Raw genomic sequence first — 13,610 nt, 5'->3', positions numbered from 1 at the left:
TGCTGGGTAGAGTATTCTTTTTTTAAAATAAATTTATTTATTTGTTTGTTTGTTTGTTTGTTTATTTAATTGGCTGTGTTGGGCCTTTCCTGCAGTGCACGGGCTTTCTTTTTGGTTGTGGTGAGTGGGGGCTACTCTTCGTTGTGGTGTGCAGGCTCCTCATTGCCCTGGCTTCTCTTTTTGCAGAGCACAGGCTCTAGGCACGTGGGCTTCAGTAGTTGCAGCACATGGGCTCAATAGCTGTGGCTCATGGGCTCTAAAGCACAGGCTCAATAGTTGTGGTGCATAGGCTTAGTTGCTCCACGGCATGTGGGATCATCCTGGAACAGGGCTCAAACCCATGTCCTCTGCATTGGCAGGCAGATTCTCAACCACTGCACCATCTAGGAAGGCCTGGGTAGAGTATTCTTGGTTGTAGGTTCTTCCCTTTCATCATTTTAAATATATCATGCAGCTCCCTTCTGGCTTGGAGAGTTTCTGCTGAGAAATCAGCTATTAACCTTATGGGAGTGCCCTTGTATGTTAGTTGTCATTTTTCCCTTGTTGCTTTTAATAACTTTTCTCTGTCTTTAATTTTTGTCACTTGGACTACTATATGTCTTCGCATGTTTCTCCTTGGGTTTATGCTGCCTGGGATTCTCTGTGCTTCCTGAACTTGGGTAGCTATTTCCTTTCCCATGTTAGGGAAGTTTTCAACTATAATCTCTTCCAATATTTTCTCGGGTCCTTTCTCTCTCTCTTCTCCTTCTGGGACCCCTATAATGCAAATGTTGGTGCATTTAACATTGTCCCAGAGGTCTCTTAGGCTGTCTTCAGTTCCTTTCATTCTTTATTCTTTCCCACATCAGTGATTTTTATCATTCTGTCTTCCAGGTCACTTATTTGCCCTTCTGCCTCAGTTAATCTGCTATTGGTTCCTTCTAGTGTATTTTTCATTCCAGTTATTGTGTTGCTTATCTCTGTTTGTTTGTTCTTTAATTCTTCTAGGTCTTTGGTAAACTTTTCTTGCAACTTTTCAATCTTTGCATCAAGTCTTTTTTCAAAGTCCTGGATCATCTTCACCATCATTATTCTGATTTCTTTTTCTGGAAGGGTGCTATCTCCTCTTCATTCAGTTGTTTTTCTGGTGTTTTATCTTGTCCCTTCATCTGGTACAAAGTCTTCTGCCTTTTCATTTTCTCTATCTGTGGCTGTGGTTTTCAATTCCACAAGGTGAAATACTGCTGATACTGCTTGATACTGCTGTCTGCCCTCTTGAGGAGGAAGCTATCTAGAAGGCTTGTGGGTGCTTCCTGATGGGAGGGACTGATGGTGAGTTGGGCTGGGTGGGTGGAGCTCAGTAAAACTTTAATCTGCTTGTCTGCCAGTGGGTGAGGCTGTGTTTCCATCTTGTTGGTTGTTTGGCCTGAGGCTACCTAGCACTGAAGCTTACAGGCTCTTTGATGGGGCTAATGGCAGACTCTGGGAGGGCACATGCCAATGAGCACTTCTCAGAACCCCTGACACCAGTGGCCCTATCTCCTCAATGAGCCACAGCTGCCCCCTACATCTGCAGGCAACCCTCCAACACCAGAAGGTAGGTCTGGTTCAGCCTCCTATGGGGTCACTGCTCCTTCCCCCTGGGTCCTGGTGAGCACACTATTTTTTGTGTGCCCTCCAAGAGTGGAGTCTTTGTTTCTCCCAGTCTTGTGGAGGTCCTGCAATCAAATCCCACTGGATTTCAAATTCTAACTCTTGTGGGATTTCTCCTCCCATTGCTGGACTCCCAGGTTGGGAAGCCTGACGTGGGATTCAGAACCCTCACTTTAGTGGGTGGGCTTCTGCGGTATAACTGTTCTCCAGCTTGTGAGTCACCCACCCAGCATTTATGGGATTTGATTTTAATGCGATTGTGCCCCTCCTACTGTCTCATTGCGGCTTCTCCTTTGTCTCTGGATGTAGGGTGTCTTTTCTTGGTGAGTTCCAGTGTCTTTCTGTCTATGACTGTTCAGCATTTAGTTGCAATTCTGGTGCCCTTGCAAGAGGGAGTGAGCACACCTCCTCCTACTCTAACATCTTGATTCATCTCCCTCTTGTTCTATCTTTTCTTGTATCTCCTACAGCCTTCAGGGATGAGATCTTAATTGTGGAGGGGGTGGGGTGGCATCTTCTCCCCACAGGCTTTGCTGGAAGAGGAGCTGCTTCCCTTCAGAATCAATGCAGACACATCAACTCCACGTACATTGAAATTCAAGGTGAAAGTCAAAAAACATAAAATCTTTAGAACCATACAAAAGAGGATGTTCTTACTATGTCAGGGGAATGAAGAATTTAAAAATTCACCCAAAGTGGAAATTATAAGAAAAAAGATTGATAAATATGATCACGTTATGATTAAGAACTGTTCATTAAAAACATCATAAAAAGAAGGAAAAAAAACATATGATGTAGGTGATATATGCAAACAGTATAAAGAAATTTTAAAAATAAATGGTAAAAGATGTCAAAAAGACATATGCAGGTATTTCATGGAAGATAAAACACAGATGTCCGATGAAGATTTTAAAATATGGTCAATCTCATTGGTAATAAACTAAATACAAATTAGAAGCACATTCAAACACTTTTTCACATACCACAGCTGGGCAAACACTTAAAATGGCAATAAAAACACTGGCTCAGATGTGGAATAACAGGAGCTGTCATTCTTGATTAATGGGAATATTGACTGTGATTACACTGTACAGCTAGTTGAATACATCCTCTAGGCTTTATTTATTCTTACCCAAGACACAGAACAGATGCATGTGAATTATGCCCATAGTAGTAATGGGTAGGAAACATTCAAATATTCATTAAATATAGATAGGATAGATTTGGGTACATTTAAAGTATGAACTACTAAATAGGGAAAATAAATCACCTGCATGCAGTAGCATGGAGGACTCCCAGAAACCAATATTAAAAACAAAATAACAATTACATCACAAAAGGATAATCACTATGTGATTTTACTTACACAAAGGACCAAAAGAGGAAAAGCCAGTGCATAGTTTAGGAATTCATATGCATGTGGGAATCTTTAATGAAATCAAGGGAATGTCAGAGCATTGAGATGCACAGAGAAATTAGAATGCTCTGTTACTGAAGGTAGGTGGTGATTATGTGAGTATTTTTTTACTCATTTATATTTAAAGACACATACATTAATTATGCACTTTCTTTGTATAATATAGGTCTCAAAAAAAAAAAAAAAGAAAAGAAAAAGTATCACACATCAAAATAAACTCCAATTGAAGTTTAAATACAAAATGTGATACCATAAATTTTAAGAAGAAAATATAAATATTTTTATAATCTTCAGGCAAGGAAGACCTATATCAACTGTTGTGACTGAATTGTGTCCCCAAATTCACAGTTTGAAGCCCTAACATCCAGTAAGTCAGAATGTGGCTGGACTTGTAGATGGGCCTTTAAAAGGGTAAACAGATTAAAATGAGGCTGCTGAGGTGGCCCCTAATCCAATCAGGCTGCATCCCTGTAAAAAGAGGAAATTTGGCCCCACAAAGAGCACCAGGGCTGTGTGCACAGAGGGAAGCTGATGTGAGGACACACGGAGGAGGACACCATCCACAGGGAAGGAGAGGGACCTCAAGAGAAACCACACATCATCACACTTTGACCTTGGCTTTCCAGCCTCCAGAATTGTGAGGAAATAAATTTCTATTTCAGATTCCCTCCCTGCCCCCCTCCAGTCTGGGGTATCTGTTATGGCAGCTGCAAGAAAACAATACCTGTGCATTATCCTGAATGTCAAACTACATAGAAAAAGCTTAAAGGGCTTTACAAGACAACATTGATAAATTCTTATATGTCAAAAACTAAGAGGAGAACTACAAACTCAGAATGTTACTTCTAACATAGTTGACAGAAGTCTGATATTCCTAATATATAATTCCTATAAATATATAATAGTGTAAACATTCTAGCAGAAAAATTGGCAAGATACACAAGTGGGGAAGTTCAAATAAAAAATAGAAATCGTTACTAGAAAAGAGTGAAATAATATTTTCTTTTCTATGAAGAGACAAGAATCTTTTAAAATACTATCTTACCCATTAAGAAAGACTCTAGCTTTCATCCATGAAGATCTGGGTGCTCTACCACTTTTCCTGCTTGGCCCTTTGGTGGTACAAACAAATCAAAACCTTTAAAATGGTTTCTGTTTGACCTAGAAATTTCAATTTTCATTTCTGGGAATTTAAACCAAACAGATAATTAGTACAATACTTTACTATAATATTTACTGTAAAATGAGAAATAATCTTAAATGCTCAACAATAACAATTCGGTGAAACAAAGCTCATACCTTTTAAGAGTCTCATACGTGGGACTTCCCTCATGGCACAGTGGTTAGGAATCCACCTGCCAATGCAGGGGACATGGGTTCTATCCCTGGTCTGGGAAGATCTCACATGCTGCAGAGCAACTAAGCCTGTGCACCACAACTACTGAGCCTGCACTCTAGAGCCCTAGAGCCACAACTACTGAGCACTGTGCTCCACAACAAGAGAAGCCACCGCAATGAGAAGCCAGTGAACTGCAATGAAGAGTAGCTCCCACTCACTGCGACTAGAGAAAGCCCAGGCACAGCAACGAAGACCAAATGCAGCCAATTAATTAATTAATTAATTTTTTAAAAAAGAGTCTCATACTCTTCCAACTTAGCTAGCTGGGCACTGCTACCTTTGATGTCAGGCAAATATTTAAAATGGAAAGGAAATAAACCAAGAGAGATCATATCTAATAGGTAGATTTTGGAGGTTATGGGTTACAGGTGAATTTAAAGTTCTTCTTCCATGGTTATCAATATTTTCCAATTTTGCCACAATAAATATACAATATTTTGATAACAAGAGAAATCTATAAAAGCTACTTCAAAAGGAACACGAGTACAATCACTGAGTTCTGAGGGGAACAGCAAGGGAACTTCCCATGGGCGTGAGGGCCCAGGAGTCAGACGTGCCTGGGTGTAAGTCTTGGTCACTCACTCATTCACTCTGTGATCCTGAGGCAGGAGATAGATGGCTCCAGGCTGAGCAGCTGGAGCTTGTCCCCTGTGGACAGACACTCCAAGATGAAGACAATAGCTGGAGGGAGGAGAAGCTGAGCCCTTCTCAGACAGAAGACAAAGAGACCACATATTCCTTATTGTCGAGGTCAAGGAGACCTTCCCAGCTACACATGTGCAGAAAGGATCCTCAGAAGTCAAAAGGGAGGAGGCGCCACCCCATAGTAGGTGCTGCCAACCCCCCCACAGGCCTCTTTGTTAGCAGCCATCTTCGCTAAGAGATGCATGCCGCACAGGGGAGGACCCTGAGATAAAGCAAACACGGACTCAGTGCCAGGCCAAGCAAGATGATTGGCCAGGGGACACCCAGAAGAAATGCCCACGTAAGTGATTCATACGGCCACGAAGGCATGACTCTTTCTCCGAGCCTGCCTCTGTGTCTATCCACATGTGCCGTTTTTCCTCCTGATAAACACTTTACTTGTTTCACTATTTTCCTTCTCTGTGGGAATTCATTTCTACAAACCCAACAGGCCAGGGCCTTGTCACTGGCCACTGGTCCCTGGTGGCCTAGGGGCCAGGATTCAGTGCTCTCACTGCTGTGGCCTGACGTCAGTCTCTGGCTGGGGACCTGAAATTCTGCTTCAAGCTGCTGCAGGCCAAGGCCACCCGAGATCCATCCTGGACAAGTTACTCAAAGCACCAAGTCTCAGTTCTGCATTCTGGAAAATAAGCAGAATAGTTGTGCTGCCTCAGAGCCCTGTTACAAGAAATGAATATCCTGAATTTAAGGGCTCAGGGTGGGCACAGAAGAAGGCTGCTTCCCACCCAACCGTCCAATCACATACAAGGGAAAGTGGAGTTTCAGCTGGAAGTCATTAGGTCCATGTGGACGAGGGGGATGGAGAAGCAGAAACAGCCCATGAGAGATGGAGAGGGTCCAAAGCAGGACCAGAATCCAACACTAAGAGTGACCACCCTGGGGCCCATTTACACAATTAACACATAATTATCTCAAATCATTCATTGGGATTATTGGGATTTCTATGTGGCCTCAGATATGTGCTAATACACACATTATCCCACGTAATTCTCCACACAGCTCTATGATGTGGTAATATTGTCAGCTCTGCTTTAGGAGTGAGGAACAGGAGGTTAGAGATGGTGAGGACAGGATGATGCCTGTCCAACATCACACAGATACTAAGGGGTAGTGCGAGGGTGGGAATGTGCGTGCAATTCACGCCCAGCTTCTGTGTCTCCTACCAGCATCCTCACATCTACACGGATGAGGCACACCTCACACAAGCACCTGTTATTCAGGTTTGGGGAAGGAGCTATGAAAAGTCTCTCACTTATTACACTTAATCTTTTGAAAAATAATAAAATATATAGAAAACATTATTAAAGCATTAAATAAAGTACTGCTGTCACTTTCTACTAAGTGTAATAAGGAAGGGAAAGAAAGAAAACTGAAACACATTTTAATTAATTAATTAGTTAATTAACTAATTCCCATGGTTCACTTCTTTTCTCCACCCCTCACCTTTTGGGGGCTGTGCTGAGCTGCTGGTTAAGGTACAGATGCACAGACCGCAGGAAGGCCTCCCTCTCCAGCTCAGATGCCCTCAGAGGGTCTAAGCAAGGCCCTGAGCACACAAGTCCCTGCTTGCCTCCTGAACCTCCTCTTCTCACAGCCCCCTGCCCTCAAGAAGCATCCTTACCATCTGCCCGCAGCTCCCCTCCCTCTTAGGAAAACAGCTTCTACATTGATTTCCTGAGCAACATTATCAGTGGGACCCTTCCTCATTCTCACTCTGGGATTCAAGGACATTCCACTTACCAGTTTTATACGTTTCTTTTTAAAAGGATACACTTCACTACCTGTATTAGTTTCCTGCTGCTGATGTAACACATTACCACAAATTCCTTCTCTTACAATTCTGGAGTCAGAAGTCCAAAATAGATCTGACTATGCCAGCATTAAAGCATCAGCAGAGCTGCTCCTTCTGGAGGATCTGGGGGAGGGTTTGTTTCTTGCCTTCACCAGCTTCTCGAAAACACACGCTTTCCTTGCTCCCTGACACTGCCAGTGATCACCTCACTCCCACCTCTACCCCAGTGCTCACACCTCCTCTAGCTGTGGCACTCTGTCCTTCCTCTGTCTTATCAGAGGACCCTGTGATTTCATGCACCCACACAACTAATCTAGGAGAGCCTCCCCAAGTCAAGATTCTTAATTCAATCACATCTACACAAGTCCCTTTTGCCATGGGAGGTTAATATATACATATTTTTGAGAATTAGACCCTGGACTTTCTAAGGGACCATTATTCTGTTGACCACACCACTCTTTCTGCACAACTTGAAATAAAATTACTTTATACAGATGGAAGAAATGTTCACATATTAAGGTATGAGAAAGTCATTCTGGCTCTTAGCTGACTTAACTTGAACTTTAGGCTACTCCAGATAGCCTGTTTGTGGCCTGTCAAACATGGATCATACATCTGCTTTAACCATTAAAGAAAACAAAGGCATTTAAAAATCAAATGGAGCACCTATGGTTCAGGCATTCAAGATGGACCCAGGTGGCCACTACGGATGTGGTTTTAGGTATGTTCCTGTATTACTGAAAACGTGCATTTTCTGACCTGTATTAGACTCAAGGACACCACCAGCCATCCTCAAAACAACATCTGCTGGCAGCTGCCACCTGCAACCTTACAGTCTCCAGGTGCCCCCTTGTAACTAAGCAACCATTTCAGACCCAAGCCCATCCTTGATCCACAGGCACCCCGATTTCTTGCAGCTCCACTGATCCTTCTTGACAAGCAACTTATGTCATGTTGAGGTTTTTGCCTTTTTAAGCACCCCCACCCACCCACCCACCCATTTTGTAGTCTGGCCAAACACAATTCCAGTCATTCTTGAATCTGTGTCTCCTGAGCTATAGCCCTCCGCTTGGCTCAAATAAAACTCTTATTGAGTCCTAGTATAGATTGGTTTATTGATTATTTATATTGACCACACAACTAAAGAATTTCTTCATAACAGTTCAAAATATAATCAACAACTAAAGCATGAGTTACAAATGCTAACGCCCACTTTCCTTTAATGCACAGAGGCTGCTCCAAAGGAAGGGGACAGGGACGTGCTCTGGGGCAGCAAGGATGGCCTCAACAGTTCTCCACTCCCCCCAGGCCCCCTGAGGCCCACAGCCCTGCCCCTGGGTGTGGGGACACAAGCTCAAGCATCATGGAGACCGCTGGGCCACAGCTGTGAGCTGGGAGGTGCCTGCACCTGCACCCTTCAGAGACTGTTTCTCTCACTGACACTCCATGACCTGGAGCTGTTGGCCTGGGGTCCTTTTGTTATGGAGCAAGGGCTCGTATGGCCGAGGTGCAGAAAGCCTAACTTTGACAGCAGATGTTTGAGCCAAAGGGTTTACTTGAGGGGTGCCAAGCAAGGGTGTGGGAGACAAGTGTCAGATCCACCCCAATTTGGCCTTTGAGTTACGGGCTTTCTTTTTTTTTTTTTTCCAATCATCTGTTTTGCCGAGACCAGCTAGGCGACTCGAGGCGAGTGACGGGTGCCGCAAGCTTGAAGGAGACACAGACACAGACTGAAGAGAAAGATGGGACCGGGGGACTCAAGACCTCTAGGATCAAGAGCCCTGCTGACTCATCCCAGGTTGCTTTTATTGAGTCCGTGGGTTAACATTCTCAGGTTACACTCATAAACAATCAAAGGCCTCACATGACTGGGGCAATGATCCTTGTTTGCCTCCTGGGTCCGAGCTGAGCAGGTGTGGATTTGAGCTGGGGGTGGAGAGCAAAACAGCCCTGGGGGCAGGAGACCTCTCTCAGATATTGGGGGTCTGTGCCCCACCCGTGTTGGCCCCTCTGCGACTGCGCCTGTCTTAGGTTGTTCCTCCCTTGAGGAATCTTACCCGTCTCTGGCTAACCAGTCATCCTCCAGGGCCAAACAGGGTGATATAAGAAAGGCTCTATGCACCACCCCTGTTGGCCCCTCTACGGCTGTGCCTGTCTTAGGTTGTTCCTCCTCTGAGGAATCTTACCCGTCTTTGGCTAACCAGCCATCCCTCAGGACCAAACAGGGTGATATTAGTCTCCATGGCCCGCACCCTCAGTTCCTCCACTGCTCAAGAATCCCATCGCTCGGCCCACATCAAAAAGGTTCCCGAATGTCTTCCCACACTGTTTTTATTCACATATCACTGTATTCCCTCCCTCCCTTGACTCCCCCCCACCCTCCCTTGAGTTCCCCCCCTCCCCGTCCCAGTCCTCTAAGGCATCATCCATCCTCAAGTTGGACTCCCTTTGTTATACAACAACTTCCCACTGGCTATCTATTTTACAGTTGGTAGTATATATATGTCTGTGCTACTCTCTCGCTTCGTATCAGCTTCCCCTTCACCCCCCACCCCCCCAAACCTCGAGTTCTCCAGTCCATTCTCTGCATCTGCGTTCTTGCTCTTGTCACTGAGTTCATCAGTACCATTTTTAGATTCCGTATATGTGAGTTAGCATACAATATTTGTCTTTCTCTTTCTGGCTTACTTCACTCTGTATGACAGACTCTGGGTCTATCCACCTCATGACATATAGCTCCATCTCATCCCTTTTAACAGCTGAGTAATATTCCATTCTATATATATGCCACATCTTCTGTATCCATTCATTTGTTGATGGGCATTTCAGTTGCTTCCATGTCCTGGCTATTGTAAATAGTGCTGCAATAAACATTATGGTACATGCTTCTTTGGGGATTATGGTTTTCTTTGGGTATATGCCCAGGAGTGGGATTATTGGATCATATGGTAGTTCTATTTGTAGTTTTTTAAGGAACCTCCAAATCACGGGCTTTCTTAAGGGAAAGAAAAAAGAGGCTGAAGTTAATCATCATCTAGAGAGATTTCTTTTTTTTTTCACCCTTTTTAAAAAAAAGTATAGTTAATTGACAATATTGTATTAATTTCAGGTGTACAGCATAGTGATTCAGCTATATGGTTTTTTTTTCAGATTATTTTCCATTATAGATTACTACAAGATATTGAATATAGTTCCATGTGCTATGCAGTAAATCCTGGTTAGCTACCCATTTTATGTTTGTATCTGTTAATCCCTTACTATATGTGACATTTCTTCATCATAGCTATGGAAGTCAGTCTGTCTCTGGTTAACGTTTCTCAGGACAAGTGGTCCATGGTTCAGGGGTCTGTGAGCTCATCCTGCCCTGGTTAAACAACCTGGGTTTGGAGTGAAGGATGACATCTAGAACAGCAACTACTGTATTGATGATGTTACCAACAGCAGTCTAGCCACCTGCCTCTGGTTGATGAGTGTTCAATTAACACAGGACTGAGGTCAGAGGTGAGGAAGAAGGGAAGAAAGTTTTGGATGGAGAGATTAGCCATAAACTCAGTGAGGGAACTGTTTCAGGGGGACTTGGATTCACCCTGCAGGAGGTGGGAGGCCAGCACTGCACTCCTGAGGCCCAGCCCCCATCAGCTCCTGGCCTGGCCCTTGTCCCTGAAGAGGCACCTCTGGGGGCAGCAGCAGCTGCTGGGACAGCCCCCCTACCCCCCATCTGGCAGCACTGAGTTCCAGCAATGGCAGAAGTGGAGGCCCAGGTGGGAGCCAGTGGCCCACGGGAGAAGGAAGTACCCAGCACAGCAGCCACCAGAGTGCAAGAGACCAGGGCGGTCCTGGTCGCCTGGGGGATGAGCTTGGGGTGGAAGGACCTTTGATGAGAGCAGAAGAGCTGTGCCACCCACCGGCTCCCAGCCTCTGCTCCCTTCCCAAGGGCTGAGGCCTCTGAGCAGCTCTGGGCCAGGAGGACCCTCTTCTTTCTCGCCTCCTCCCGGGCTACAGCCGCTCCTCCAGCTCCAGGCAGAGACCCTACCGCAGAGCACTTGTGCCTGGAGGGCGTGCCCAGCCTGAGACCCCAGGGCAGGGAGCAGAGAGGCCACACCAGTGTCACTGCCCCAGGGCGGGGCCTGGGCTCCCGCACCGGAGGGGCTCCTCCCAGCCATTCCGGCCCAGCTGCAGGCAGAGCCAGTGGAGCTGCAGCCACCAAGGCACCCGAGAAGAGGTTCTCATTTTGTAGGAAGGAATCAGAGCGAAGACACAGAAATGGAGGGAGCACAGCCAGGACTTATTGAGTGGTATTTCTCTCTAGGGAGTCACTGGGCCCAGGCGGACGAGCAGCTGTGCTGAGCGGCTGGGGCAGGCAGTTTACAAAGGGCGAGAAAATGAAGGGGTGGAATATTCATTGCAGAGGGAGGGGCTTGGGGTTGCATTTCCTGATTTGCACCCCAGCTCCACCTCTCCTAGGGGAGGAGGGAGTTTGCCCTTATTTAGTCTTGCTGGGACGTGTCCCGGCCTCCGGTGCATGATGGGAGCTAGTTATCTGCAAGACATAATAAGTAAAAAGTTACGTTCGGATGCTGGAGATTCCTGTTTTCCCACCTTTTTTGGTCGGCCTCCAGGACACCTCAAAATGTGTGGTTTCCTGTCAGTCCAGAAGTTCCTGCTTTTCTTTGTCTGCCCAAGGCCCCCAGTTGTTTATAAAATGTGTGGTTTCCTGCCACCTGGCCCCGCCTCCTTTCTCTGCTCACATCCAGCTGTCTGCTTGCTGGAGCAGCCAGAGGCGCTGCCCTGTTGGGGGGTAGGAACACTTCCACTTCTTGCTCTAACAGCTTCCAGGCTGCAGCCACAGAGTGGGAGGAGGGCTTGCACTGGGCTGCTGTGTCATCTGTCCTTCTGCGCGCAGGGCCAGCACTGGGACAACAAGGCCAGTGCCAACTATACATGCCCAGGCAGGCCCCTTTTTTGATCCTTCATCTCTGGTGTGAAAGATCCCAGATTTCCCATCTTGGGCAAAAATTATGTTTTAAAAATATTTTGCAGAAGGCATTGTATTCTCTAGAAATAAGATGTCAGGTGAATTAAAAGTGCCAGGGTCATCAGTGGGTAATGGCTGTGAGCAGCAAGGGCAGGTCACAGCCCCAGCCAGCTTTGGGTTCCACTCCCCTGGACCATGAAGCAGTCAGAGAAGCTGAAGTCTTATTGTTACCAAGCCCAAGCTTGCTCTGCTTGCCTCATGACAGGCCAATGAATCTGAGAGGAGGTGTTGAGGCAAGGAATACGACTTTATTTGAAAAGCTGGCAGACGAAGAAGATGGCAGACTCGTGTCTGTCAAAAAACCATCTTGCCTGAGTTAGAACTCAGGCTTCTTTTATACTAAAAAGAGAAGGGGGTGTTGTTGGTTATTCCAGACTTCCTGGTGCCAGAACTGGTTATTCCAGACTTCCTGGTGCCAGAATCCTTTCTTCTTGTAGCTGTGCATGTCGGTCAGGTCACAATGTTTCTGTAAACCTCCAACAAGGCAAATGTTTTTCTCTGTTTTACAACTTTAATAAATGGAAAAGTTATACTTTGAAAGGTCAGAAGTTTGAGAATGGGCTATCCTGTATATTTCAGGCTATAAAGCAACATTCTAAACTTGTAGCAAAAGCAATAGAATATGAAGGTTAATGTAAAACAAACAAATTTAACATGGAGTCCTGTTTAGCTCTTCCCTGTAACATTATTTGCAGGGTTCCAAGTGTAACTGCAGAAAGTGTTTTGGGACTTTGTAGAGCATAAGTTCTGCACATCTTTTGTGCAATCCATTTGTTTTGGAATGCTAGTCTCCAAGAAGGGTTGATTCCACTGTTTTTCTATAGCTCAGGCTGTGGCATCCTAAAACCCATGGGCCAAATTCTACCCCCAGCCTGTGTTGGTAGGTCCTGCAAGTTAAGAATGGTTTTCATATTTTTTAATGTTGAAAAAAAAGTTTTTAAAACACTGTTTTGCAACATATGAGAATTATGTGATATTCACATTTTAGTGTCTATAAGTAAAGTTTCTTTGGAGCACAGCCATGCTCCTTCATTTATCTTTTGTCTGTGGCTGCTTTCCTGCTACAATGGCAGAGTTGATGAGTATAGCAGAGGTCATATGGCAAAGTTTGATATTCACTATCTGGCCTTTTAGAAAATTCTGCCAGTTCCTCTAGAAAATAAGTCTTTTCTTAACACTATATGCTAAGGGTTTTACTTAATAAGCAGGTAAACTTTTGGTGAATTTTGCCCCTTGAAATAAACCTTGGATAAATGTAAAACTGATTACATTACTCTCAGTAATCTCAAAATAAACTCTAGACACCAAATGTGCAATTACTCCTACACTGTAAAGGTAATCCACCTGCTGCCTTCTTTCATCTAAGAAATCATCACAAATCAGCTTGACTGGAATACAGCTCCCATCTGAATGAGCATCAACTACAGAAACTGCCAAGTATTTCCAATCCTCAAAATGGGGCAGAGTAAACCAAAAACTAGTTTCAGCTTTGGTTTAGAGACATCTGTTTTGACTATAGCAGTGTTTGCTAAAGTTGATTGAACATAACAATTTTAAGAAATAGTTTATTGATAGAAAACTAACAGGAATTAATAAGTTCTATTTACACTTGGAGGAAAGAAAATATAAA

Source organism: Hippopotamus amphibius, chromosome 15 (genome assembly GCF_030028045.1).
Source record: "Hippopotamus amphibius kiboko isolate mHipAmp2 chromosome 15, mHipAmp2.hap2, whole genome shotgun sequence".
Taxonomy (NCBI): Eukaryota; Metazoa; Chordata; class Mammalia; order Artiodactyla; family Hippopotamidae; genus Hippopotamus; species Hippopotamus amphibius.
Note: the sequence above shows the minus strand (reverse complement) of the source record.